This window comes from Stegostoma tigrinum, unplaced genomic scaffold (genome assembly GCF_030684315.1).
Source record: "Stegostoma tigrinum isolate sSteTig4 unplaced genomic scaffold, sSteTig4.hap1 scaffold_195, whole genome shotgun sequence".
Lineage (NCBI taxonomy): Eukaryota > Metazoa > Chordata > Chondrichthyes > Orectolobiformes > Stegostomatidae > Stegostoma > Stegostoma tigrinum.
In genome coordinates, this window is record NW_026728134.1 from 141520 (window position 1) to 165905 (window position 24386).

Below are 24386 nucleotides of genomic sequence, written 5' to 3' on the forward strand. Positions count from 1 at the left end.
TCTAGTGTTCAGAATCACAGGTTTGGGAGCCGCTTAGACATCAGGAAAGTTCTGCAAACCAGAATCCGATACTCATTCCCCACAGACACTCTGTAAATAATCATACACTCACCGGAGGTTCTCAATAAACACTGACACCTTTCCACAGGCACATTTTGATCGTCCCCATAAACACTGACATTCTCCCCCCCGCACCGCCCCCCCACCCCGAGAAAACACTGATACATTTCCCAAGGAGCTCCCTGAAAACAGTGACATGTTTCCTCAGAAACACCTCTAAGGACTGATACATTCTAGATCCCACTTGAAATGAAAACTACAGGCACATCCATAAATGATTAAAATGAACTATCGAGACAACACAGTTCAATTACTTCTGTGAGAACAGTGACGACACTTCAAGCAGTCTAACCTTCACTATAACTAAATATTTTGTCAGGAATGTGTTCTGAGGGAAAATGTGGATAGTGGATCTATGCCGGTTTGTCCCATATATAGGGAATGTGTCTACATTGAGATCCTCTTACTCAGAATCATGAAGCTGGGGCGTGGGGAAAGACAGGACTGTTTGAGTACGGTCGAGCACATCTGACTGTGTTAATCACAAAAAATAGCCTCTAGGTTTGAGTCCTGTCATGGTCAGCGAAGATCAGTGATCGTGCCCTGATTCCCTGCGTAGGAGAAAGCCTTCCTGATCTTCAACAAAAAAAAAACAGAATTTTCAATTGAAGATTCCAGTGTATCAGAACTCCCGTCCAGTCTCAGCAATGAACAACAGACACTATACCCAGACATCACCGAGACACAGAAAGCGTCTTTTCTGTTTCAGTAGTGCACTCTCAGTGCCACAATCAAACAAACGGGAAGATTGCTTCTCTGAAAAAGAACTTCAGGAGATAGAGATAACAAGGTGTAGACCTGGATGAACACAGCAGGCCAAGCAGCATCAGATGAGCAGGAAGGCTGACGGTTCGGACCTCGACCCTTCTTCAGAGACTGAGTCAGATTTACATTATTTCACACCTGGAGCCTGACTTGCAGTTTAACATTGATAATGGGAACTGCAGATTTGGAGAATCCAAGATAATAAAATGTGAGGCTGGATGAACACAGCAGGCCCAGCAGCATCTCAGGAGCACAAAAGCTGACGTTTTGGGCCTAGACCCTCTCTGATGAAGGGTCTAGGCCCAAAACGTCAGCTTTTGTGCTCCTGAGATGCTGCTGGGCCTGCTGTGTTCATCCAGCCTCACATTTTATTATCCTGCAGTTTAACATTGTTTGTTCCAAAGGAGAATCACATCAGACCTGAAACCTGAACTCTGTTTCTCTCTCCACATGTGCTGCCAGATTGGCGAGGTTTCTGCAGCATTTTCTGTTTTGTTTCAATTTGCCAGCATCCACACTTCATGTGAGTCACATCACTGTTGACTTCTCAGCACTCATCCAGTTTTTGCAACGTGTTTTGATCCCCTTAGCATCACAAACATTGCAAACCATTTTTTGGAATGTGGTCAGATTCACTTCTTGAGGTGGACATGATCACAGATTCACAGGTATTTGAGTGAAGATATTTCTGCTTATCTCAGGCACTCAGGCTGTTCTACCACTTTCAGACTGATCCATAACGTTACATTCCTATCAGCAAAGATAGCTGCCAACATGTATCCTGTCACTGTCTTTGGTAATAACATACAGTGCAAACAGAACACCTCTTTATTCACATGCAATACAGGATATCCAGATTTAGCCTACTCAGTCGCACCTCATTATAATCTCCAGTTGCAAGAATGAGTCTGGTGCCCCTGTGTTACAATCACTCAAATGCTAATGATTGCTTCCTTAAGTGTGGAAAACAAATCTACACACATTTGTGTATCTCTGGCTTCAGAAGGTTCTACAAAGTACATTGATGGAATTCACACTGCAATGAACACATCCTTTTTCCAGGTGCTCCAGTAACATCATGTGTAATTTGGAGACAAAAGAACACTGTGTTCTAGGGAACGTAATCCCATAAATGACAGGCTGTTGCACACAGCAATATCACCCCCTCACAAATACAAACCATTGTCTTATGTTTTAAATCAAAATGCTAAACAGAAAAAAAAAGTCACGTAAAAAAAAAAATCACTCCTCGTCACTTTAATGAAAGAATTTGCTGATAAGATAATGCTAAAAAAAGTACAATACAGACAGACGGGGTAAGTTAGTGTGGCGAACTGGTGAAACCGGCTCATAACGACTTCAGACTCCACAGTGAAGCAATAGATTTACCGAATCATTTACAAAAATAGCTCAGCAACAAAGGGTTGAATTCTCATAAAACTGACAAGTACCATCAGATCGACAGGTAGAGATTGGAATTGTTCAGAAAAAAAAACTTTCCAGATACACTGGTGGATGGTGTGTGCTAGAAACCATTCTGAGTGAAATAACTTTATGATCGAACACTTATTCACTGAGAAATGAATCTCTGCTGCGCCAAAGAAAAGCCGGTGCATAGTTTACTGGCCGCCTGATTTGCAGGCAAAGGAAACCTGATCCCAGGACTCTCGGGTAAATTACACTGTTAGTGACAGCCCATCATGCACAAGAAGAGCCTCTTACACTGAGAACAGAACAGATTATAGTTAAACAGACAAGAATCCCAACATGAAAATCTGCCACTTATTCTGATGTCATCTGCAAACCTACCTCCGACATTCACAGTCAAACCATTGATGTAAATGACAAAAAGCAGCATCCTTTTGTCCCCGACTGTCCATCCAGGTTTAACTTTGATCCACATGTTGCCTCTATGAACAACATGAACATGTAGCCAAAATACTTGGACTTTTAAACTGTCAGTTATAACTATGTAATCTTTTTCAATTCAATGATCATTTGGCTTCTATATATTTTTCAAGCTACTTTGAGCTGTGTATTTACAATTAGTTCCTGGGGAAAACTCTCTCTTGTGTATTCTGTTGAATAAACACATTTTCAACCTGTATGCTCCTTGGTCCGATTATCTTAGCAAAATGTAAATATTTTTAGCCAATTACAGTAATGATCTTTTAAATGGCTAATTCATAATCACAATTAATTTCTAATTATTCCGAGTACAGAACACCTTGTAAACCAAATTATTTTTCTCAGAGCCGATATTATATATCTTTACAGTTTACAGTGCAGTCATCCAATTATTGCATTGGTCCATTATCACAGTGAAGCTAAAATTAAAGTCTTCTTTTTAATTGACATCATTGTTACTGTATTCTTGAATTACAATGACTAGCGTAGTATTTTAGAAACATTAAACAAGGCTGGATTTTCAATACAAGAATTAGTGCAAATAATCATATTGCTTATTTTGTTAATTATTGTTAGCTCCTAATGATTTTTTTTGCTGTGATCACATTAATATCACTTTAATAATCAGTCTACTTTCAGCTCTGTAGATATATAAAATGAATGTCAAGTTATTATTAAGTGAAGTTTAAAATGTCACACTTTGTTCTTCTGTATTCTAATAATCACAGAATATGTTTCATTATTATCAAATCCATGAATCAAAGTAAATATATTTCACTGTACAGTTTAACAGGCACCATGAATATCGACTAATTGTCTCTCGGCCCCTCTTTTATATTTCTCCTCCAACATTCTGCTCTGTGAGCAGAATATTAAACCAGTCAGTGATCAGCTGTGGATCCTAATCACGTAAGTATCTTCAATATTTACCACACTTTAGGCAGACAGTAAACCCCAGAATCGCTCTTGGCAATATAATAAGAACAATGAGGGAGAAGGGAGCTGTGCTGAATTCAGTGGACAATTGACAGACCTCATCCACACCTGGGAGGGGTTGAACCGCACAGCAGGACATCGTGGTGGAAAAGTGGGGCACGAGGGGAAGCATAAGCCCAAGGTGGCCAAAACGGATTCTGAATGGGCCCTATCTAAGGACAACAACAAAAAAAAAAGGCCTCGAGGGGTGGTTGTTACAAATTGTATTGGATTGCAAAAAGAAACTGATCATGAAGATGATCAGGAAGGGTTAAGACCTGGGCGCCCTAAAACCAGAGCAGAGACCCTGGTGGAATAGACAAGAAAAATATGTCAATATGAGAAGGCAGCTGTAACTCTGACAGCCTCCATCAGAAATATGACCAATGAGAAATGGGAACAAGCAAAGGTGGCAGCTCTTACACGAGGGCTTAAAGCAAAAGGTCAAGATGGTTGTTATAGGAAGGGAAGGACGATAACACTGACTCAAATGGGTTGGATGACAAAACACCCATTTATGGGCAGAGGGACAACAATGTGTGGGATGACCTGGAAGTGTGAGAAGGCAGTGCCTATGGCACCGTTGTGGATCAAAGTTAAACCTTGGACAGACAGTGACGGACAAAAGGACGTTGTTTATTGTCATTTACGCAAATGATTTGCATGTGAATATAGGAGGTAAAGTTTGCAGATAACATCAAAAGCAGTGGTGTAGTGAATAGTGAAGGAGGTGATCTCCAGAGTACAATCACATCCTTACCACATGGGCCAATAAGCTGAGGAGTGGCAGATGGAGGTTAATTTAGATTAATGTGAGGTGTTGCATTTTAGGAAGGCAAATCAGTGCAGAAGTTATGGATTTAATGGGAAGTCCCTGGGAGTGTTGCTGCACAAAGAGATCTTGGAGTGCAAGTTCATAGTTTCTTGAAAGTGGAGTTGCAGGTCGACAAGGGAGGGAGGAAGGCATTTGGTACGTGTGCCTTCATAGGTCAGAGTCTTGAATCTAGGAGTTAGTGTGTCACGGTGCAGACATATTGGGCATTGCTTAGGCCACTTTTAGAATAGTGCATTGAATTCTGATCTCATTGTTACAGGAAGGATGTTGTGAAACTTGAAAGGTTCAGAAAATATTTACAAGGACGTTGCCATGATTGGTGGGTTTGATCAGAAGGGAGAAGCTGAATAGGTTGGGGCTATTTTCCCTGCAATGTTGTCGGCTGGGGCTGGGGGGCACGAGGAGGGGGGGGAGAAAAGAGGTGGGGAGTCAGTGCTTACAGAGGCTTCTATGTCATGATGGGCATGGATTGGGGTGAATGGTCAAGATCTTTTTCCCAGGGTTGGGAGTCCAAAACCGGAGGGTATCGGTTTAAGATGAGAGGAAAAGAGTTAAAAGGGATTTAAAGGAGCAATGTTTTCACACAGAGGGTGGTGTATGTATGTAATGAGCTGCCAGAGGAAGCAGTCGATGAAAGTAGAATTACAACATTTAAAAGTCATCTGGATGGGTATATGAACAAGAACGGTTTAAAGTGATGTGGGCCAAATGCTGGCACATGGGACTGAATGAATTTAGGATGTTTGCTCGGCATAGAAGACTTGGACTGAAGGGTCCATTTCCATGCGGCACATCTCGATGACTCAGTGATAGATGAAGTGAACCTTTTCAGATGCAGATTGGGAACGTGACATTCTGGGGGTTGATTTCTGAAAACAATGAGGAGCATCTCACGTTGTAGATTCCCGAACTACGACGGGGGACCCTCCAAGCAGGACATGGGAAGGAGGAAAAAGAAGGCTGCATCTCCAGAGTAGCGACACTGTAGGGAGACTGGGACAGTCAGGCAATCTGGGAAGTTACACTTGGGACCCAATCACAAGCAGGAACATGGGTTATTATCTGTAAACCCTGGAAAAGATCAAGGGCCCTCTCATTCCACCACAAAAACAATACCCCATCAAAGCTGGGGCTGAGGAGGCAGCAATTGTGATCATGAACAATTGGCCGAAGCAGGTAATTGTCAGACCGACAGCATCCCAAACTAAGATAATAAAATGTCAGGCTGGATGAACACAGCAGGCCAAGCAGCATCTCAGGAGCACAAAAGCTGACGTTTCGGGCCTTACCCTTCATCAGAGAGGGGCATGGGGTGAGGGTTCTGGAATAAATAGGGAGAGATGGGGAGGCGGACCGAAGGTGGAGAGAAAAGAAGATAGGTGGAGAGAGTATAGGTGGGGAGCTAGGGAGGTGATAGGTCAGTCCAGGGAAGACGGACAGGTCAAGGAGGTGGGATGAGGTTTGTAGTTAGATGGGGGTGCGGCTTGGGGTGGGAGGAAGGGATGGCTGAGAGGAAGAACAGGTTGGGGAGGCAGAGACAGGTTGGACTGGTTTTGGGATGCAGTGGGTGGAGGGGAAGAGCTGGGCTGGTTGTGTGGTGCAGTGGGGGGAGGGGACGAATTGGGCTGGTTTTGGGATGCGTTGGGGGAAGGGGAGATTTTGAAGCTGGTGAAGTCCACATTGATACCATTAGGCTGCAGGGTTCCCAAGCGGAATATGAGTTGCTGTTCCTGCAACCTTCGGGTGGCATCATTGTGGCACTGCAGGAGGCCCATGATGGACATGTCATCTAAAGAGTGGGAGGGGGAGTGGAAAAGGTTGGCGACTGGGAGGTGCAGTTGTTTGTTGCGAACCGAGCGGAGGTGTTCTGCAAAGCGGTCCCCAAGCCTCCGCTTGGTTTCTCCAATGTAGAGAAAGCCACACCGGGTACAGTGGATGCAGTATACCACATTGGCAGATGTGCAGGTGAACCTCTGCTTAATGTGGAATGTCATCTTGGGGCCTGGGATAGGGGTGAGGGAGGAGGTGTCGGGGCAAGTGTAGCATTTCCTGCGGTTGCAGGGGAAGGTGCCGGGTGTGGTGGGGTTGGAGGGCAGTGTGGAGCGAACAAAGGAGTCACGGAGAGAGTGGTCTCTCCGGAAAGCAGATGGGGTGGGGATGGAAAAATGTCTTGGGTGGTGGGGTCGGATTGTAGATGGCGGAAGTGTCGGAGGATGATGCGTTGTATCCGGAGGTTGGTGGGGTGGTGTGAGAGAACGAGGGGGATCCTCTTTGGGCGGTTGTGGCGGGGGCGGGGTGTGAGGGATGTGTTGCAGGAAATACGGGAGACGCGGTCAAGGGCGTTCTCGATTACTGTGGGGATAAGTTGCGGTCCTTGAAGAACTTGGACATCTGGGATGTGCGGGAGTGGAATGTCTTATCGTGGGAGCAGATGCGGTGGAGGCGGAGGAATTGAGAACAGGGGATCATCTGCCAATGTGGTATACTGCATCCACTGTACCCGGTGTGGCTTCCTCTACATTGGGGAAACCAAGCGCAGGCTTGGGGACCGCTTTGCAGAACACCTCCGCTCAGTTCGCAACAAACAACTGCACCTTCCAGTCACCAAACATTTCCACTCCCCCTCCCATTCTTTAGATGACATGTCCATCATGGGCCTCCTGCAGTGCCACAATGATGCCACCCGAAGGTTGCAGGAACAGCAACTCATATTCCGCTTGGGAACCCTGCAGCCCAATGGTATCAACATGGACTCCACCAGCTTCAAAATCTCCCCTTCCCCCACCGCATCCCTAAACCAGCCGAGTTCGTCCCCTCCCGCAACTGCACCGCACAACCAGCCCAGCTCTTCCCCTCCACCCACTGCATTCCAAAACCAGTCCAACCTGTCTCTGCCTCCCTAACATGTTCTTCCTCTCACCCATCTCTTCCTCCCACCCCAAGCCGCACCCCCATCTACCTACTAACCTCATCCCACCTCCTTGACCTGTCCGTCTTCCCTGGACTGACCTATCCCCTCCCTACCTAAACTCTGTCGACCTATCTTCTTTTCTCTCCATCTTCGGTCCGCCTCCCCATCTCTCCCTATTTATTCCAGAACCCTCACCCCATCCCCCTCTCTGATGAAGGGTCTAGGCCCAAAACGTCAGCTTTTGTGCTCCTGAGATGCTGCTTGGCCTGCTGTGTTCATCCAGCCTCACATTTTATGACCTTGGATTCTCCAGCATCTGCAGTTCCCATTATCACTGATACTATAGCATCCCAAACTAATTCACTGAAGCCTGATGACTCAGATTGCCTCCCTATTGATTATACCTCCCTGAACACATCTGTCTCTGAACAGTATCCTACAGTAGCAAAAGCACACTGTACTTAACAGGCTGAAATCGCAACAGGATACTATCTCAGTCCAGATCTGTACCTGTGGACCTGGAATCCCAGAATAAGAATACTCTGAGGAAAACAGCACACATGTTCCCAGTTGTTCTGGCAATTCCACAATATTCCAGCCATATTCCACTGACGTATGGTTCACGGAATTAGCCAAACTGATCTTACCAAGACCTCATCACCTCAGTCAGTCAGAAAGAGCATATCTGGATCTTCAATAGAGTATTGAGTCACATGTGCCAGGCAGGGCTTAAAATTAAACCACAGAAAGCAAATTGGAATGACAGGGAGTGATTTGTCTGGGATATCAGTCAGGTAGGGACACAGGATAGTCCCGCAAAAACAAAAGAATGCGATTTTCAACTACCCAGTCACACACCGTGAAAGGAAAAAGGCAAACTTGAGGGTTGTTTAATTATTGTAGGAATTATGCGGAAAATGTTCAGAACTGGCACAACTACTAAAAGCCCTGACATCAGCCAGGAGCCAGAGAGTCAACATATACACAGACAGTCCTGATGACTTTGGTATAGTTCACGACCATATATTGGCCTGGCCTCAGCGCGGGTACGTCACCTTGTCTGGAGGCCACATACAGCACGAAGACCAGATTAAAGAGTTGATGGAAGCAGCTAATTTTGTGACTGAAGCAGCAGTAATGAAGATTAGAGCTCACAGGAAAGTAGAAACCCCACAACAACAGGGCAATGAGTATGCGGGTCAGGCAGCTAAAATACTTACTGAAACAGTACAGATATTTGAGGAAGTGGCAGTGGCAGCAGTTACTGGAGGAAGAAAAGTAAGTTTGAAGACATTTCAAGAAACAGCCCCACAACACGAGAAATGTGAATGGGAAAAGGGTGGGGCAATGAGAGGACAAGATGGAATCAGGAAGACATAGGATCAGACAGTGCCACCACATACCATCGGCTGGCCCATGCTGGGTGGTATAAAATGCAATATCAGATGCCTCATTGCTGGTGGTGGCCTGGAGTAGGGGATGATATAATAAAGTGTTATCGAAGACTCTGCACACAGTGTCAGGGAAAAGATTAAATGCAGACAGTAGCCATAACCCAGGGGGCTAATGGGAACAATTGCAGATGGATTCAACGGGTTCCCGACCCCAGAAAAATAAATGCTGAATGTCTAAACATATAGAAACAGAAAAGTAGATGCAGGAGTTGGCTATTTGACCCTTTGAGCCTGCACAACCATTCAGTATGATCATGACTGATTGTGTAATCTCAGCATAACATTCCTACCCTCTCTCCATACTCCTTCCTTCCTTAAGCCATAAGGGGAAACAACCAGCTCCCTCTCGAATATATCTAATTCATTTGCCCCAATAGCTTTCTGTGGGAGAGAATTCCACAGGTTCACATTCTTGGTGAAGGGATTGCTCTGCATCTCAGTCCCAAAGGCTTTATTCTTAGACTGTGACCCCCAGTTTGAGATTTCCACATCATCCGGAATACTCTTCCTACGCCTAGCCCATCCAGGCTCATTAGAATTTTATGTTTCTATGCCATACCCTCCTCATTCTACTAAATTCCAATGAGTACACACCCAGTCGATCCGGTCTCTAACCCAGCTGATCCAGTCTTTTCTTAGATCATAGATTGTAGAATCCCGACATTTGGGATGGGTCATTCAGCCCATCAAGTCCACACAGACCCTTTGAAGAGGGACCCAGTCCACCCTATCCCTGTAACCCCACAACTACCATGGTTAACAGATTGAGCCTGCACATCCCCGCACGCTATCAGTAATTTTACATGGCCGCCTCACCCGAGATTTACTGGGTGCGTGGAAGCATTCCCCTGCAAATTCTCAAAAAGGGACACATTTACAGGGAAAGTAATTAAACAGTACGTGTGCTGTTAGGTACTAAATGGAGATTCCATCTCCCGTACCAGCCCCAAAGTTCACGTCGAACAAATTAACCAAACACTGGAAACTGGTCTAAGACCCTGAAAGAGACAAGGCAAGGATGGTTTAGAGTACATCCCACTATTCGAATGAAACTGAGGTTGACCCCCTTTTGAATTTGTGACTAGACAGGCTATTCAGCTGCGGGAGGGTGTGGTAGGAGAACAACTGGAAACGTGCGATGGAAATAATAGGGTGAAACAATCTGAGAGAGAACTGGCAAAACAGCTGCATGAGCGGTGAGGGGAAGTTGGAGACGGACAGAGAATCAGAGATTTAGAAAGGGAGCATAGCAACATCTGAGCTGGCATTCCTAATCCAGGAGATCAGGTCCTGGTGAAAGTATTATCCCATCATGTGCCACTGTGACCACGATGGGTCAGCCCCTACTAGGTGATTATTACAGTGAGATATGCGCTCTTGTAGATATGAAAAAGTGGGGGCCAAAGTGGAAGCAGTGGTTCCAACTGAAGGTATACAAAGTCCAAACACAACCATTCACCCTTATGGCAAGTTGTGTTGGGTTCCTGTTCTTTACAGGCTGGTGGCCACCGCCATCACCCGCTTTGGGAATTATTCATATTCAAACCTCACTGGCCTTTGTCCTAAGCCCATAATTCAGGCTTGATTATATGTAATACTTATTGGGGTCCATATTAATCAATTCACTCTCATTCTTATTTCAGTCTGCTGCATGCCTGCCACAGCCAGCTTCACCCCTTCCCTTTCCATACTGCCACGAAGCCCATTTCTATCACTATCACTCCTAGAGTCATGTGCTGCACACAATTCACAATTTAACCTTCTCATTACAGAGCCAGGAGCGGGGACAAAAGATGGCTGTAAAAACGCAGTAATTAGGACTGCAGAAGGGCCACCCAGTGATCAACGGAAAAGTGGCAGAAACAGATTACAAAATAGAGTGAAGATGCGGTTATGGCGCCTAGAAATTTGAAGAATATAAACAAGTTTCTTTTAATGACATGGTAAATTTGTGAAGAGATTGAATTCCACAGATGAGAGTGAAATTCAAATTGATGCTGTCTCACTAAGTAAAGAAAATTAGTGATGCAGAGTGTTTAGAGAAGAGGCAGTAAAGATTTATCCATGAGTTAAATACTGATTCAAAACTCACTGGCCACATCGGAGTGCTGGAGTGTGTAACTGGAACTGCAATTCAGAGAGACTGTTTGTTTGATTTCTCAGGTCAAGTGAGAGAGCCGCTGTTCCCAATCTGTCAGCTGTCACAGAACTGTAGTAACGTTAGAGTTTATTTTAAAGAACTTACAATAAGTAGTAGAAATTAATATCATTTCTAATCTTATGAATTTGGGTTAACAGCGAAAATAAAGCCCAACCAAATTTGGAAGAGCCCTCAGTGATAACGGAGCATTGAGGTTATTCGTAATTAATGTGGTGCAGCTGGTAAATGTTTGGGAAGGAGTACAAAACTGTCAGGATTGAAATGTGATTTAACAACAGGTATTCTAAAGGCAAATAATAAAGGAAACAGTTAAACATCAACAGACTGTGGGAGCACCAAGTTCTGTAGAGCCATTAACCATGCGTTTACTGGACTGGATGTATCGCTTAGGCAAATATGGCTAACAATTACATTATAACATTGCGTGTCATTGCTGTAATGTGAAATGCATAAAAATGTTACACTTGGTTGGGTGGAGTGAGACAGCACCAGAAAATCTCCCACAATGAATTGCTAAGGAGCTCCGCATAAAGGTTGCTCATGCTGCTGAACCCAGAACACAAGACTCCTGTTTGATATTTCACCCGTCAACAGTTGTGGAGTGTGTTTTTCTGACTGGAGGTCAGGGCTAGCGCTGTCCCACAAGGATCAGACCTGAGACCATACACACACGCACACGTAACTGTGAGGTGATGCATCCTGGGAGGCCAATTGCAAGGGGAGCGTAAACAATAAATGGAAGAACCCTGAGTAGCACTGATATACAGATGGATCTGTAGGTCCAAGTCCATAGGTCTCTGATAGTGGCAACACCTATGCATAAAGTGGTAAAGGAGGACTATGGCATGCTGGCTTTCTTCTGTCAGGGGGCTGAATAGAAAGTTGTAATTCGGCCACCTTTGGAGTGATGTGTGCAGTTTCGATCACTACATTACAGGAAGAGGGTGGAGGCTTCGGAAAGGTTGCAGAAGAGGTTTACCAGGATTTTGCCTGGCTTGGACAAACTTGGATCGTTATCATTACACAGAGCGAGGGGCTGAGGGGCGACCTGAAAGGGAGACAGTGGACACTGAGCCTTTTTCCTCAGGTGAAAATGACAAATTCTAGGGGCAAATGGATTAAGGTTAGAGGGGGAAAGTTTAAAAAAAAAAAGAGTTGTATGAGGCACGTTTCTTATACAGGAAGTGATAGGCGGCCACAATGTACTCTCTTGGGAGGTGATAGAGGCAGAAACGATCAATCACGACATTTAAGAGGCACTTGGGCAGACATATGAACAGGCAGGGAAGAGAGGGATATAGATCCTGTACAGGCAGATTGTATCACTTCAGAGTGGCATCAATATTAGAACAGATGTGGTGGGCCAAAGGGCTTCTTCCGGTGCTGTACTGTCCTGTTTTCCAAGTGGCAGGAATAGTGGAGCCACAGTTAATATTTTGAATAAACATCTCTTCTTTAGAACACACAGTGAGTTTATGCATCTTGAGGGAAACAACGTGGAAGGGGAATATATATTTGAATGGCACAGACGCAAAGTGCATGGAGCGGGGAGTTACTATGTACAAATCTTTATCGAAGAGAGAACATAACTAAAATGCATTGAGGAGACTGTGTGGGATCTTGGGCTTCATTAATGGAACCTGCAGTTTCATCAGAGTTCGACATATGTTCAGCTGTACGACCCAGCACTGTTAGGAGAGATGTGTGACTGTTAGGATAAGTAAGAATGTCTCCAGTGGTATCCCTCTGCCAGATATTCAGCTTTTGGAACTGTTGAAGGACGTGGTCTCTCTGAGGAAAACGGAATGGCCAGTCACTTTTTCGACACTTGGAATGATTCTTATGTTATGCAGAATTTCGGGAGATTTAATAGAATTATTTTTGTAGGGGACTCTCCTGTCAGAGGCTTAAACAGGAAATTCTATAGCAGTGAGTGTAAATTTAGGATGGTTTGTTAATTGCCTTGTGCTCAGATTAAGGACGTCTCGAAACATGTCAAATCTCTTGTCAAAGGTGAGATTGAGAGGCCAGAAATTATTGTACACATTGATAGCAATGACATTTTTAGGGAAAAGATTAAAAGCACTACAAAGTGAATTTGATCAGTTAGGTAAAATATTTAAAGAAAAAACTTGATGAGTCGTGCTTTCTTGTTTACTCCCAATGCCAAACGAGGTAGGGAGAACAAGGTTAAAGGAGACAAATCGATGGTGAAGATCTCGTGAATTGTTCAGGGATTCAGGTTTTTGGACAATTGGAATGTCTTTCGGGGTAGAAAAGACAAAGAATGGTCTAATGTAAACTGGAAAGGGATCAAGATCTCAGCAGGGAGCTTTGCTCATTCCATTAAAGGAGACTTTATATTGACAGAGATGGGGAGTGGGGGAATTATACGTAGCAGCGTAAACAGAAGGATTGATGAGGAACGTTCTGAATGTGAGGAGAGCACAGCAATTACAAAAGAAAGATGAGAGAATCAGAATATGTAGTAACTCTGAAGAACTTTTCTTTTCAATGCAACGAGTCTTAAAGTTAAAGCTGATGAACTCATAGCTATGACAGAAACTTGTCTGTGAGATGGACAAAACGGCAGCTCACTGTTCTAGGTTTTAGGTGATGTAGGAACAATAGAAAGGGTGTGTGTCTGTGTGCATGTGTGTGCTTAACAGCAGGAGCCAGAGAGTAATGGCAGAGGGTTGCTTTTCAGACTGGGGGCCTGTGACCAGCAGGGTTCCAGCAGGATCAATTCTGGATCCTCTTTTGTCATTTTATATAAATGATTTGGATGAGAATATAGAAGGTACAGTTCGTAAGTTTATGGGTTACACCAAAATAGGGGCATAATAGACAGTGAAGAAGGTTACCTAAGATTACAAAGGGATCTTGATCAAATGGGCTCAAAAAAAACCATATTGTATTCAATCTGAATAAATGTGAGGCGTTGAATTTTGGTGTAACAAACAAGGGCAGGACTTATACAATTAATGGTAGGGCCTTAGGTAGTGTTTGAGAACAGGGGACCTATGGGTGCAGGTACATTTCTTTCTAAAAGATTGCATCACATATACCCACAGGGTGGTTAAAAGGCATTTGGCATTCTTACCTTCATTGCTCAGTCCTTGGAGTATAAAGAGTTGGGATGTTATCTTGAGGTTGTACAGGACATTGGTGAGGCCTTTTCTGGAATACTGTGTCCAGTTATAGGAAGGATATTATCAAACTGTGCATTGTTCTGAACACTTACCAGGATGTCGCCTGGCATGGAACAATTCAACTATAAAGATAGGCTGGAACTTTCTTCATTGCAGTGTAGCAGGTTGAAAGGCAATCTGATAGAAGTTTATAAAATAATGAGAGCAAAAGATAAAGTTGATGGTAGTTGTTTTTAGGTGGGGAATTTCAAAACTAGGGGACATATTTTTAAGGTGAGAGGAGAAACATTTAAAAAAGTCACGAGGCTTTTTTTTTAAAACACAAAGGGTGGTTTGTGTGTGGAATGAACTTCATAAGGGTGTGGTGGATGCAAGTATAATTACAATATTGAAAAAGCATTTGGATAGCTACATGAATGGGAAAAGTTTGAAGGGTCAGGAGCAGGCAGATGGAACTAGTTCAGTTTGGGATTATGTTCAGCTTGGACTGAAGGGTCTGTTTCTAGAGGGTCTGAAGGCTCTATGACTCTGGCTTTAAGAAATAATAGAGGTAATGAGAACACACTCACGGAAAAGATGCTGAACCTTGATAAAGATCTGGTGAGGTCACAGTCAATCATTGCATCCAATTCTGGTCAGAAAAGATACGAGAGCCCTTTAAGTTGTGGAGTACAGATTTACTGTGGTAGTTCATTGAGAAAGAAAACGCTTCCAACCCCCAGGTCCTCAGTGCAAAGCAGGGACCATTCTGTCCGAAACACGCGGGGCTTTGGGGCCAATAAATATTCTGGCGGTAACCTGGGCCTCTCGCGGCCTGAAGCCTGCAGCCCTTTTCAGTTTACTGAAAACGCATGACCAAGAAGCTGTAATTCGGATCTACAGTTGTACAGAAGCGGTGATAAAGTCTCCCAGACCACACTAACCTTCACTGTTTCCCAAATAGCTTATTCTTTGTTCCTTTACCAGCTCCGACAAAACCGGCAATCACCAGCGTACGGCGGTCAGAATGACGCTGCGCCTGCGTGCAAACACCGGCCGGAACGTTGCTGTTCTGAGGAAGGGTCACCGGACACGAAACGTTAACTCTGATTTTTTTTTCACAGATGCGGCCAGAGCTGTTGAGCTGTTCCAGTAACTTCTGTTTTTGTTCCTGATTTACAGTATCCGCAGTTGTTTCGGTTAAGATTGATCACGTGTCGTCGCACGCCCCCACCCCGCCGCACCAGATCTGTCCTCCAGTCCCACCCCTTCCTTTCTATTGGCCGAGCCCGCTGCCAATCACACGTGCGCTGGGCTTGGGGAGGGGAGAAGAATGTTTCGAGTTTCCCGTTTTCCCTGCTGTAGCTCAGCTTCAGGAGTGAGGGTAACAAAGTGTGGAGCTGGATGAACGCAGCGGGCCAAACAGCATCTCAGGAGCACAAAAGCTGGTGTTTCGGGCCTAGACCCTTCATCAGAAAAGGGGGATGGGGAGAGGGTTGTGGAATAAATAGGGAGCGAGAGGGAGGCGGACTGAAGATGGAGAGAAAAGAAGATAGGTGGAGAGGAGAGTACAGGTGGGGAGGGGATAGGTCAGTCCAGGGAAGACGGACAGGTCAAGGAGGTGGGATGAGATTACTAGGTAGGAAATGGGGGTGTGGCTTGAGGTGGGAGCACGGGATGGGTGAGAGGAAGAACAGGTTAGGGAGGCAGAGACAGGCTGGGCTGGTTTTGGGGTTCAGTGTAGGGAGGGGACGAGCTGGGCTGCTTTTGGGATGCTTGGTATTCCGCTTGGGAACCCTGCATCCCAACAAGCTTCAAAATCTTCCCTTCCTCCACTGCATCCCAAAACCAGCCCAGCACGTCCTCTCCCCACACTGCATCCCAAAACCAGCCCAGCTCGTCCCCGCCTCCCTAACCTGTTCTTCCTCTCATCTATCCCCTCCTCCCACCTCAAGCCGCACCTCTATTTCACATCTACTAACCTCATCCCGCCTCCTTGACCTGTTCTCCAGATCGACCTCTCCCCTCCCCACCTCCACTTTCCCCTCTCCACCTGTCTTCTCCTCTATCCATCTTCGGTCCGCCTTCCCCCTCTTTATTTATTTCAGAACCGTCTCCCCATCCCCCTCTGTGAGGGGTCTAGGCCCAAAACGTCAGCTTTTGTGCTCCTAAGATGCTGCTTGGCTGCTGTGTTCATCCAGCTTCACACTTTGTTATCTTGGATTCTCCAGCATCTGCAGTTCCCATTATCTCTGTTCAGGAGTGATGGTTCATTGTGAGTTCGGGAAGAAATGTGTCTCAGCTGCTCTCGTCCATGGTTCACAGCTCCTAGACTCGGAACACTGCAGTCAGTTAGAACAACGGGAATGCTGAAAACGGGCTGTCAAGATTAAGTTTCCAGTTTGAAAATGATTGTGGCCATGATGGTCCGAGAATGTAAAGCCTTTGAGTGATAATCCTGTTCCTCTCAGTGTAAGCCAATAACAGCAACGATTTGCATTATTATGGAAAGTTTCAGATATTTATCAAACTAAAATGTTTCAAGCATTGAATAAAAAGGTTTATTTTACATTGTCTATCTTAAAGAAGTTTTAAGAGATTTAAGGAGGGAATTCCAGAGCTTGTAGTCTCCACAGCTGAAAATGGTGAATGTTGTGTTAGAATAGGGTTTCGGAAAATGTTTGTAGCAAGTGTGCCTGGAGGGGTGCCAGGAACTCATTGGGTCTTAAGGCCGGAGGAGTTTAGAGAAACTGCAACAGACGCCACAGCTGTACAGGAGGTGTCTGCTGCCTGAAACAATGTGATGGATACTGTTCGGAGGACAAGTCAGTCAAACCGAAACTTTAGGCATGATTTCTCTCTACAGATGTTGTCAGACCTGCTGAGGTTTTCCAGCAAATTCTATTTTTGTGTTAATAACAGGTACTGTATCATGCCCTTACAAATTGTCACTGATTTCTGGCAAAGAGGTCTTGGTCTGATTGGTACTTACTGGTGTTCCAGAAGAGGGTGTTGACCTCCACACAACGTTGTAGACTGGCACATTCAAAGTCTAGGACTTCATGATGAGGACTCAATAAAGCTTGGGGGGAACTGCTGCCAAGGTGCAGTGGGCAACAGCCACTGTACAGGGCTACCTGCTAAAGTTAAATGGGTGTCCATTCAGGTAGTGGACCCTCCTGGTGCCTGGAATGCATGTAAATACAGGTTGGGTGAAGTAAATAATGCCTTTGGTTTGTTTGGATGCAGACATAGAGTTGTGCTGCATGGACACACACCCTTCAATCAGCCCATCCATGCCAATCAGATATCCTAAATTAAACTACCCCCATTTGGCCCACAACAAAACCCTTACTCCTTATGTACCCATCCCGATGCCTTTGAATGTACTTGCCTCAGCTTCTACCATGTCCCATGCTATCTCATTTCATACGCTCAGACCTTCTGCATGAAAAATTGCCCCATATGTACCTTTTATTTCTTTCCCCATCACCTTTAGCGTATACACTCTTGTTTTGTACTCCCTCACCCCATGGAAAAGACCTTGTTTATTTACCGTATCCATACGCCTCATGATTTTATAGACCTCGATAAGGTCACCCCTCAGTCTTTGATGCCTCTCTGACAAACATACCCCACCAACCAGGCTATTCAGCCTCTCCCTATAGCTTAAACCTAGCCACTCTGGCAACATCATTGCAATTTTTTTTTTCTCAACCCTTTCAATATCCTGCCTGTAGCAGGGAGAACAAAAGTGCACACTGTATTCCAAAAGTGGACTAACCAATGTGCTGTGAAGCAACAACATGACCTCCCAAGTCTTCTACTCAAGGCAATGACAAATAGAAGCAAGTGCAGCAAACACCTTCCTCACTATACTGCCCTTAGGTTCATCTGAAGCAATTATCTCAGGCAATTGGTCTTCAAAATTACGAACCTCATCTTTAATGTCCAGTATGGACCAGCCACTTGTTAGTTTAATCCTGTATTATCATTCATTTCAGTTTTACTAGTGTTCCCTGATGCCACACAAATTCAAGTGAGTCCCATTTTGTGATATCACACCACAGCCTCGTGCCAAACATCAACATGATTCAAAGTTTGAGTTTCTGGTTAATTTCAGTATGGCACCTTGGAATTCAAATGGCTTTTGTAAAGTTAGTTGTAATTCAGAATTCACAGAGAAAGTAAAAAGAATGTGAATAATATGATTGGTATCCAACAATCATAATTACTAAAAACTCACATTCCAATTTTTCACGCTATTTTATCAAATGTATTATCAGGTATGAAGATGCAACATGAATGTTGGAAATTTGTCAAATTCAGAGCCTGACTAAAGTCTGAGTCTTTATAAAAAGTGAATGCAGTCTGAAAATTAGATCAGTTTCTGGCTCAACCTTCACATAAATTGAAGTTGCATCATTTGAATGGGCTGTATATCACACAGTCACTAGTTTAGTGAAAGTTTTAGTCTCCGTTTGTTGGGTAATGTATGTTTGGTTGATGTGCTGCTGTGTATATACATATGCACACACATACATACACACAAGACTTTTTTTTAAGAATAAAGTATATTTTTGGAAAAGGAAAAGGTCTGCAGCAGAGTGGGGACATTGAGGTAACTGCTTCCCAAGGGAGGAGTGATGGAGGACACAGGGAATTCGGTTCTCTCTACAACCAAACCAACTGAGTGCAGTTTGGTTTCGGGAAGTGGTGTTGAATGATCCTAGAGAAGTTACTTCAGTGCATATTGGTCTTGGTCAAAACTATTGCTACTTTCCACCAATGTTGAAGGGAGAGAATGTTGAAGGTTGTCATTGGAGTTTGATTCACATAATTGATGCAGCACACAAGGAAACCATTTGACCATACTATCTGCACTAGCCTTCAGAAAGAGAATATCTCACCCAATACCATTCTCCTGCCTCTGCCTCTAAACCTGTACATTGTTCCTTTGCAGCTAATAGACTAATTCCCTTATTGAATAATTTGATTCATGGACAAAGATTATGGTCTGCTTTGTGCAGGATGAATTTGAGTTGCTTAGTATTTTTGAAGCTGCACTAATCCAGGCAAGTGGGGAGTATTCCATCACATTGCTGACACATGCCTTGTCGATGGTGGGCGGACTGTGAAGTCATTGTAAATTTCCTAGCCTCTGACCTATTGTAGTCACAAAGTTTATATGACTGGTTACGTTCAGTATGTGGCCAAAGAAAACTCCAAAATGTTGATCGTGCAGGACGCAATGATGAAAATTCCCTTGATTGTCATTGCAAGTTCCTTAGATTCATTCCTGTTGCAGATGACCGTTGCCTGGCAATTGCCTGTAATCATTCCAAGACTCGATCTTGTCAAAGTCTTGCTCGACATGGATATAGACAATTTCAGTGATTGAGGCAAACTGAATAGCCTGGAATATTGTACAATCATCAGGGAATATCTCCATTTCTGACCATCTGAAAAAGGCAAGCTCGTTGATAATGCAGCTGAAGGCGTGAGATGCTGAAGACACCACCCTGAGGAATTCTTGCAGAGATGCCCTAGGGCTGAGATGATTGGACTCCAATAAGCACAATCATCCTCTTTTTTTGATCAGGAGTACTCCAACCAATGTAATATTTTCACACTCATTCAAATTTTGGTCCTGGATACGACACTCCATCCAATGCTTCCTTCATATCACAGGTTTCTCTGAGTCAACAGTACATTTATGTTCTGATCGGCTGAATCCTTGTCCAAACGTAGAACATGTGTATAGCTTCTCTCCAAAGTGAACAGTGATATTTCCTTTAATGTTCAAAATCCAGGAATATTCAGGTTTCTATGAATTGGTTGTCTGTCAGATTCTGATCTGCTGTTTGGGTTGAGTTTCCCAACTGCACATCCAATCATGTATTCCTTACAATGCAGAAAGAGGTCATTTGGCCAATCAAATTTGCACCAACCCGTCGAGAGTCATCCGACCCAGATCTACCTCCTATCCCATTCACATAGCCCTACATTTCCCATGGTTAAACCACCTAACCTGTACACTCCTGGGATTAATATTCAATTTAGCATGGTCAATCCACTGGCCTGCACATTTTTGATCTGTGGGAAGAACCCACGCAGACACGGGGTGAGTGTGACAACCCACACGGTCAGCCAAGTCAGGAATCGAAGCCGGGTCCCTGGCCGTCTGAGGTAGCAAGGCGAAACATTGAAACACCGTGCTGCCTTCCTCTAATATTGTCTGTAGCTTATTAATCTGAAATTTAATTTAAAAAACTAGAAAATAGAATGCAAGAGAGCACACAAAAGCAAAGGGCAGGTTGTGAAATGGAGCTGAATGAAACGATATTTGTGGGGCTGGTCGTCGTGAAATTTGTCGTGAAAGCTGTTGGATTGTCATTCAAAACACAACTCGTTCACTCCCATTGGTTGGAGGACCAGCCGCTCCCGCGCGGCCATACAGTCCCGCCTCTCCTTCACTCCCATTGGTTGGGCTAATTGATTGATAACCTTCTCTGCAGATCCAGCCGCACGATTTGCAATCGCTTTGAGCATGTGCTGCCCACACAGGAAGCCGACTATTGTACTGAGAGCGGTTTCTGTGCCTTTTGGAATTGTGGGTTTTTCTGCTTCCATCAGCCAGTAGGAATTGGTATTTGCATCTTAAGCTAGAAAATGGATCGATAGCGTTACAGCATTATTCAGGTGAAGGTGTCTCGCCAACCAAAGGCATTTATGAAGGTGTTGGCCAATTATCAATAACAGAGCAAGCGTTTTGCTGGAACAGAAAAGGAAATTGCCAGGGAAATGCTGGAGGTGTGGCAGCATCAGAACAGAGAAAGAAGTTACAATTTCAAATTCAGTGGCTCTTTGTCAGAAATGAAATTGTTTCAGTTTATTACAGTACCTGTTCTGCTCCAGCTCGTATTTTGGTCAGAGCTTGATTTTTGACCCAGAATTCCACACGAGTCAGGATGCTGTTGATCTTCATTAGCACGATACCAAGCCACTTAGATATTTCACATTTTGAAAAGCATTGTCCATCCATACTCACCCTTTCTCTGGTCAACAGACTCAGAACGTTTACTCTGACTCTTCTTCACAGAGGCTGCCAAACCTGGTCAGCTTTTCCAGCAACTTGTTTTTGTTCCTGATTTATGGCATCTGCAGTTCTTTAGATTTTTGCGAAGGGTCACTGGACCTAAAATGTTAGCTCTGATTTGGTTTTCTTCTTCACAGATGCTGCCAGGCTTGCTGAACTATTCCAGAAACATTTTCTTTTTGTTCCTGATTTACAGCATGCACAGTTCCTCCAGTTTTTTAAAAAATTATTTTGCATTATATCTGTTCTCTATCTATCTTCTACCCTCCACACAGTTTCCATTTATGTTTACTGAGGATTTCCTATTACTACCAAGGACTGTGATCGAATCGGGGAGGTGGTTACATTCCAACGACATCGGAATCATCTCCCAACTGAGAAAGAGCTCGAAAATTAATCACAGTTTCTGAGGAGGCTAACAATTACAGACAAATTAAATGATTTAGGCCATTTTTAGGATGAGAGAACTGGAAAACACTGCCGATGGTTTTAATCTGAAAGACTAATCGTGAATCTGAGTGACAATCAGCAAATCAGGACACAGTCTGATGCAGCTCTCCCCCCACTCCAACAAGATCACCAGAGGAATGGGGAGGATTTTCTTTCATTAAACTGCGAGACAGGGACCACTGCAGGAGGTTGGAATCACTAGGAAGGGAGCAACGGGAAAAAAAGTATATGATTGGGTCAGTGAAAGAAGATCTCAGTGAGGTATTGAGGTACTAAATTTGAACTATCCCACTCCTCGGCATGGCTGCATTAAGGATCTGGAAGCTGTGAGATGGAGGTTTGCTCTGAACTGGGCGGGAATTCGGGTGTGAGTGACAGGCCTGTGGGGATATTGAGCCTGGGATTTCGAATTGGTGAGCGTTTCTGAACTGTCTGGCCCTGTATTGGTCGGGTTGATGGATTTCAGTTCTCTGCAAGTGTTAGATTTATTTCGTTCCCCATTTTTCTTGCCGTTTCTCCCATTCCCACTTACAGGATGCAGACTTGGGGTCTCTAGCGAATGAGGGACTATGGCCTACCTCAGCGTTGATTTGGGTGTGCAGGAAGTATTTGTTGGCAATGGCAGATCCTCCTCCCCAGAATGTCTGGCAGGGTAGAATCGAATCACTCTCCATCAGCAGGGAACCACACAGCCCGCAAAGTTTGGGGTTAGTTTCTTTGGAGCAGAGAGAAGTGAGAGGGGACATAATTGAGATGTGTAAAAGTGATGAGGGACATAGACAGAAGAGGCAGCACGAATAGCTCCCCTTGTTGGAGGCATCAATGACTGGGGGCATGAACTGAAGTAAAGGACTGAAAGTTTAGCAAAAATGGGAGACTTTTTTTCACCGAAGTGCAATGAGAATCTGGAACCCATTGCCTGCAAGTGTGGTAAGTGCAGAAATCCTCAGTACACTTAAGAAGTATTCAGGTATATACCTGAAATGCCAAAGAATTGGAAGCGGGTCAGGTGCTGGAAAAGGGATTACAGCAGTTAGTCTGTTGGTGTTTTGATTGGGACAGACTCAATGGGTCGAAGGGTCCCTTTTGTGGCTCTGGATATGTGGACCATGAATCCAGCCACGTCTGTGGGAACAGAAACTGAGTGAATGTTCAGGCCAGTGAGCAAGGAGTGGAGGGTGACAGTGAACAAAAGGAATGAGTGGGTGAAGAGCAGGAATTATTGACTGACAAAAGGGTTCACGTTGCAAAATCAGAGGGGATGATGGTGCAGAAGTAAAGAGATAAAAGAAGTGTCCAGATGAAGGCCGTGACTAGGCCGTTAGCAACCCCGAATGCAAAGTAAAGACAATCAGTGAAAAAAACAGAAAGAAAAGGACCAGATGAAAACCATTTGGACTGAGGTGAGAAGATTTTCTTTTAACTCAGAAAATGCCGAGTGCGTGAAATTGTTTGCAACAGGACATGGCTGAGTCGAATACACTCACTGTTTTCCAGGAGGAGTTAGGTATAGTTCTGAAGGCCAAAGGAATCGAAGGATATGGGGTTCCTGACCTGGACAATCAGCCGTAATCATACTGGTGAGCAGAACAGGCATGAAGGGACGAGTGGTCTGTACTTGCTGCTAGTTTTGAAGTTTCCATGACTACCACAGAAATGGAGAAGAGCGGCCAGAATAAGTAGCGGGGGCGGGAGCAACAGCATAATGTATAACTCACTGGGAATGGAGAAATGGGAACAATCCAGAGAATGAGGACAGAACAGTTGTTGTTGTTCTGTACCAGAAATGCCCAGACTGAGTCTGCACACCAAGGCCCATCAGGTATCTACAGTCTGTGTTTACAGGGCCATGGGGATGGTGAGGGAGGGTCAATTTGGGATAAGAAACAGGGCAGGAGATCATCCAACACCGATTCCCCCCCACTCCTCCGTCCCACCTAACTGGTTACAGAGGCTCATCTTGGTCTGACCCACTCCTGAACAGGACTGGGTCAAGCTTCAGGAAGTTGCCAGCTGACAAATGGCTCTCTCAGCTGTGCGGGGTTGAAGTGGTTCCAGGAACAGGTTTTGAGTGATATAAGTGTAGGCATCTTCCCTGCTCCTCTTTCTCCTCCTCTCATGGCTCTCTTACTGGAGCTGTGTTGGTAAGCGTTTCTAAACACTTTTCTCCCTGCATCCTTCTAACTCCATTTTGCTCCACTAGCTATTTTTTTTAATAAAACTCCATTCTTGAATGTGGACAAGTTTAAGGAGCAAGAGACCAGGGAATATGGTCAATCCCCGGGAGTCTGTGAGCAGGTAAGAGCGGACCACGTGAACCATGAGCATCCATATGCATTCTTTCTGAGAATTCTCACACCGTAATGATGAACGAACACTGATAGGTGTATAAGTTACCCAACAAAATTGACATTTATGTAGCAATCTCAGGACAACGAAATGCTCTCTGGAATTTCACAGACATATGATATCGCAGGATTTACCACCAAGAGACATAAAGCTGATGATCAAGAACTTTGTTACATGTATCAGCTTTTGAAGGGGAATTTTGAAAAGGAGGGACTGTTGGAGACATTT

The 24386-nt window shown here is 44.4% G+C and overlaps 1 long non-coding RNA gene across 2 annotated transcripts in view; it reads left to right on the top strand.

Moving 5' to 3' along the window:
- LOC132207891 (uncharacterized) overlaps positions 1-11056 on the top strand; it is a 62809-nt gene extending 51753 nt beyond the window's left edge. For both annotated transcript variants that reach the window (XR_009443971.1, XR_009443969.1), the window contains one exon: positions 10741-11056. This is a non-coding gene — a long non-coding RNA (uncharacterized LOC132207891). The remainder of the gene's footprint in view (positions 1-10740) is intronic.
- The last annotated feature ends 13330 nt before the right edge of the window (positions 11057-24386 follow it).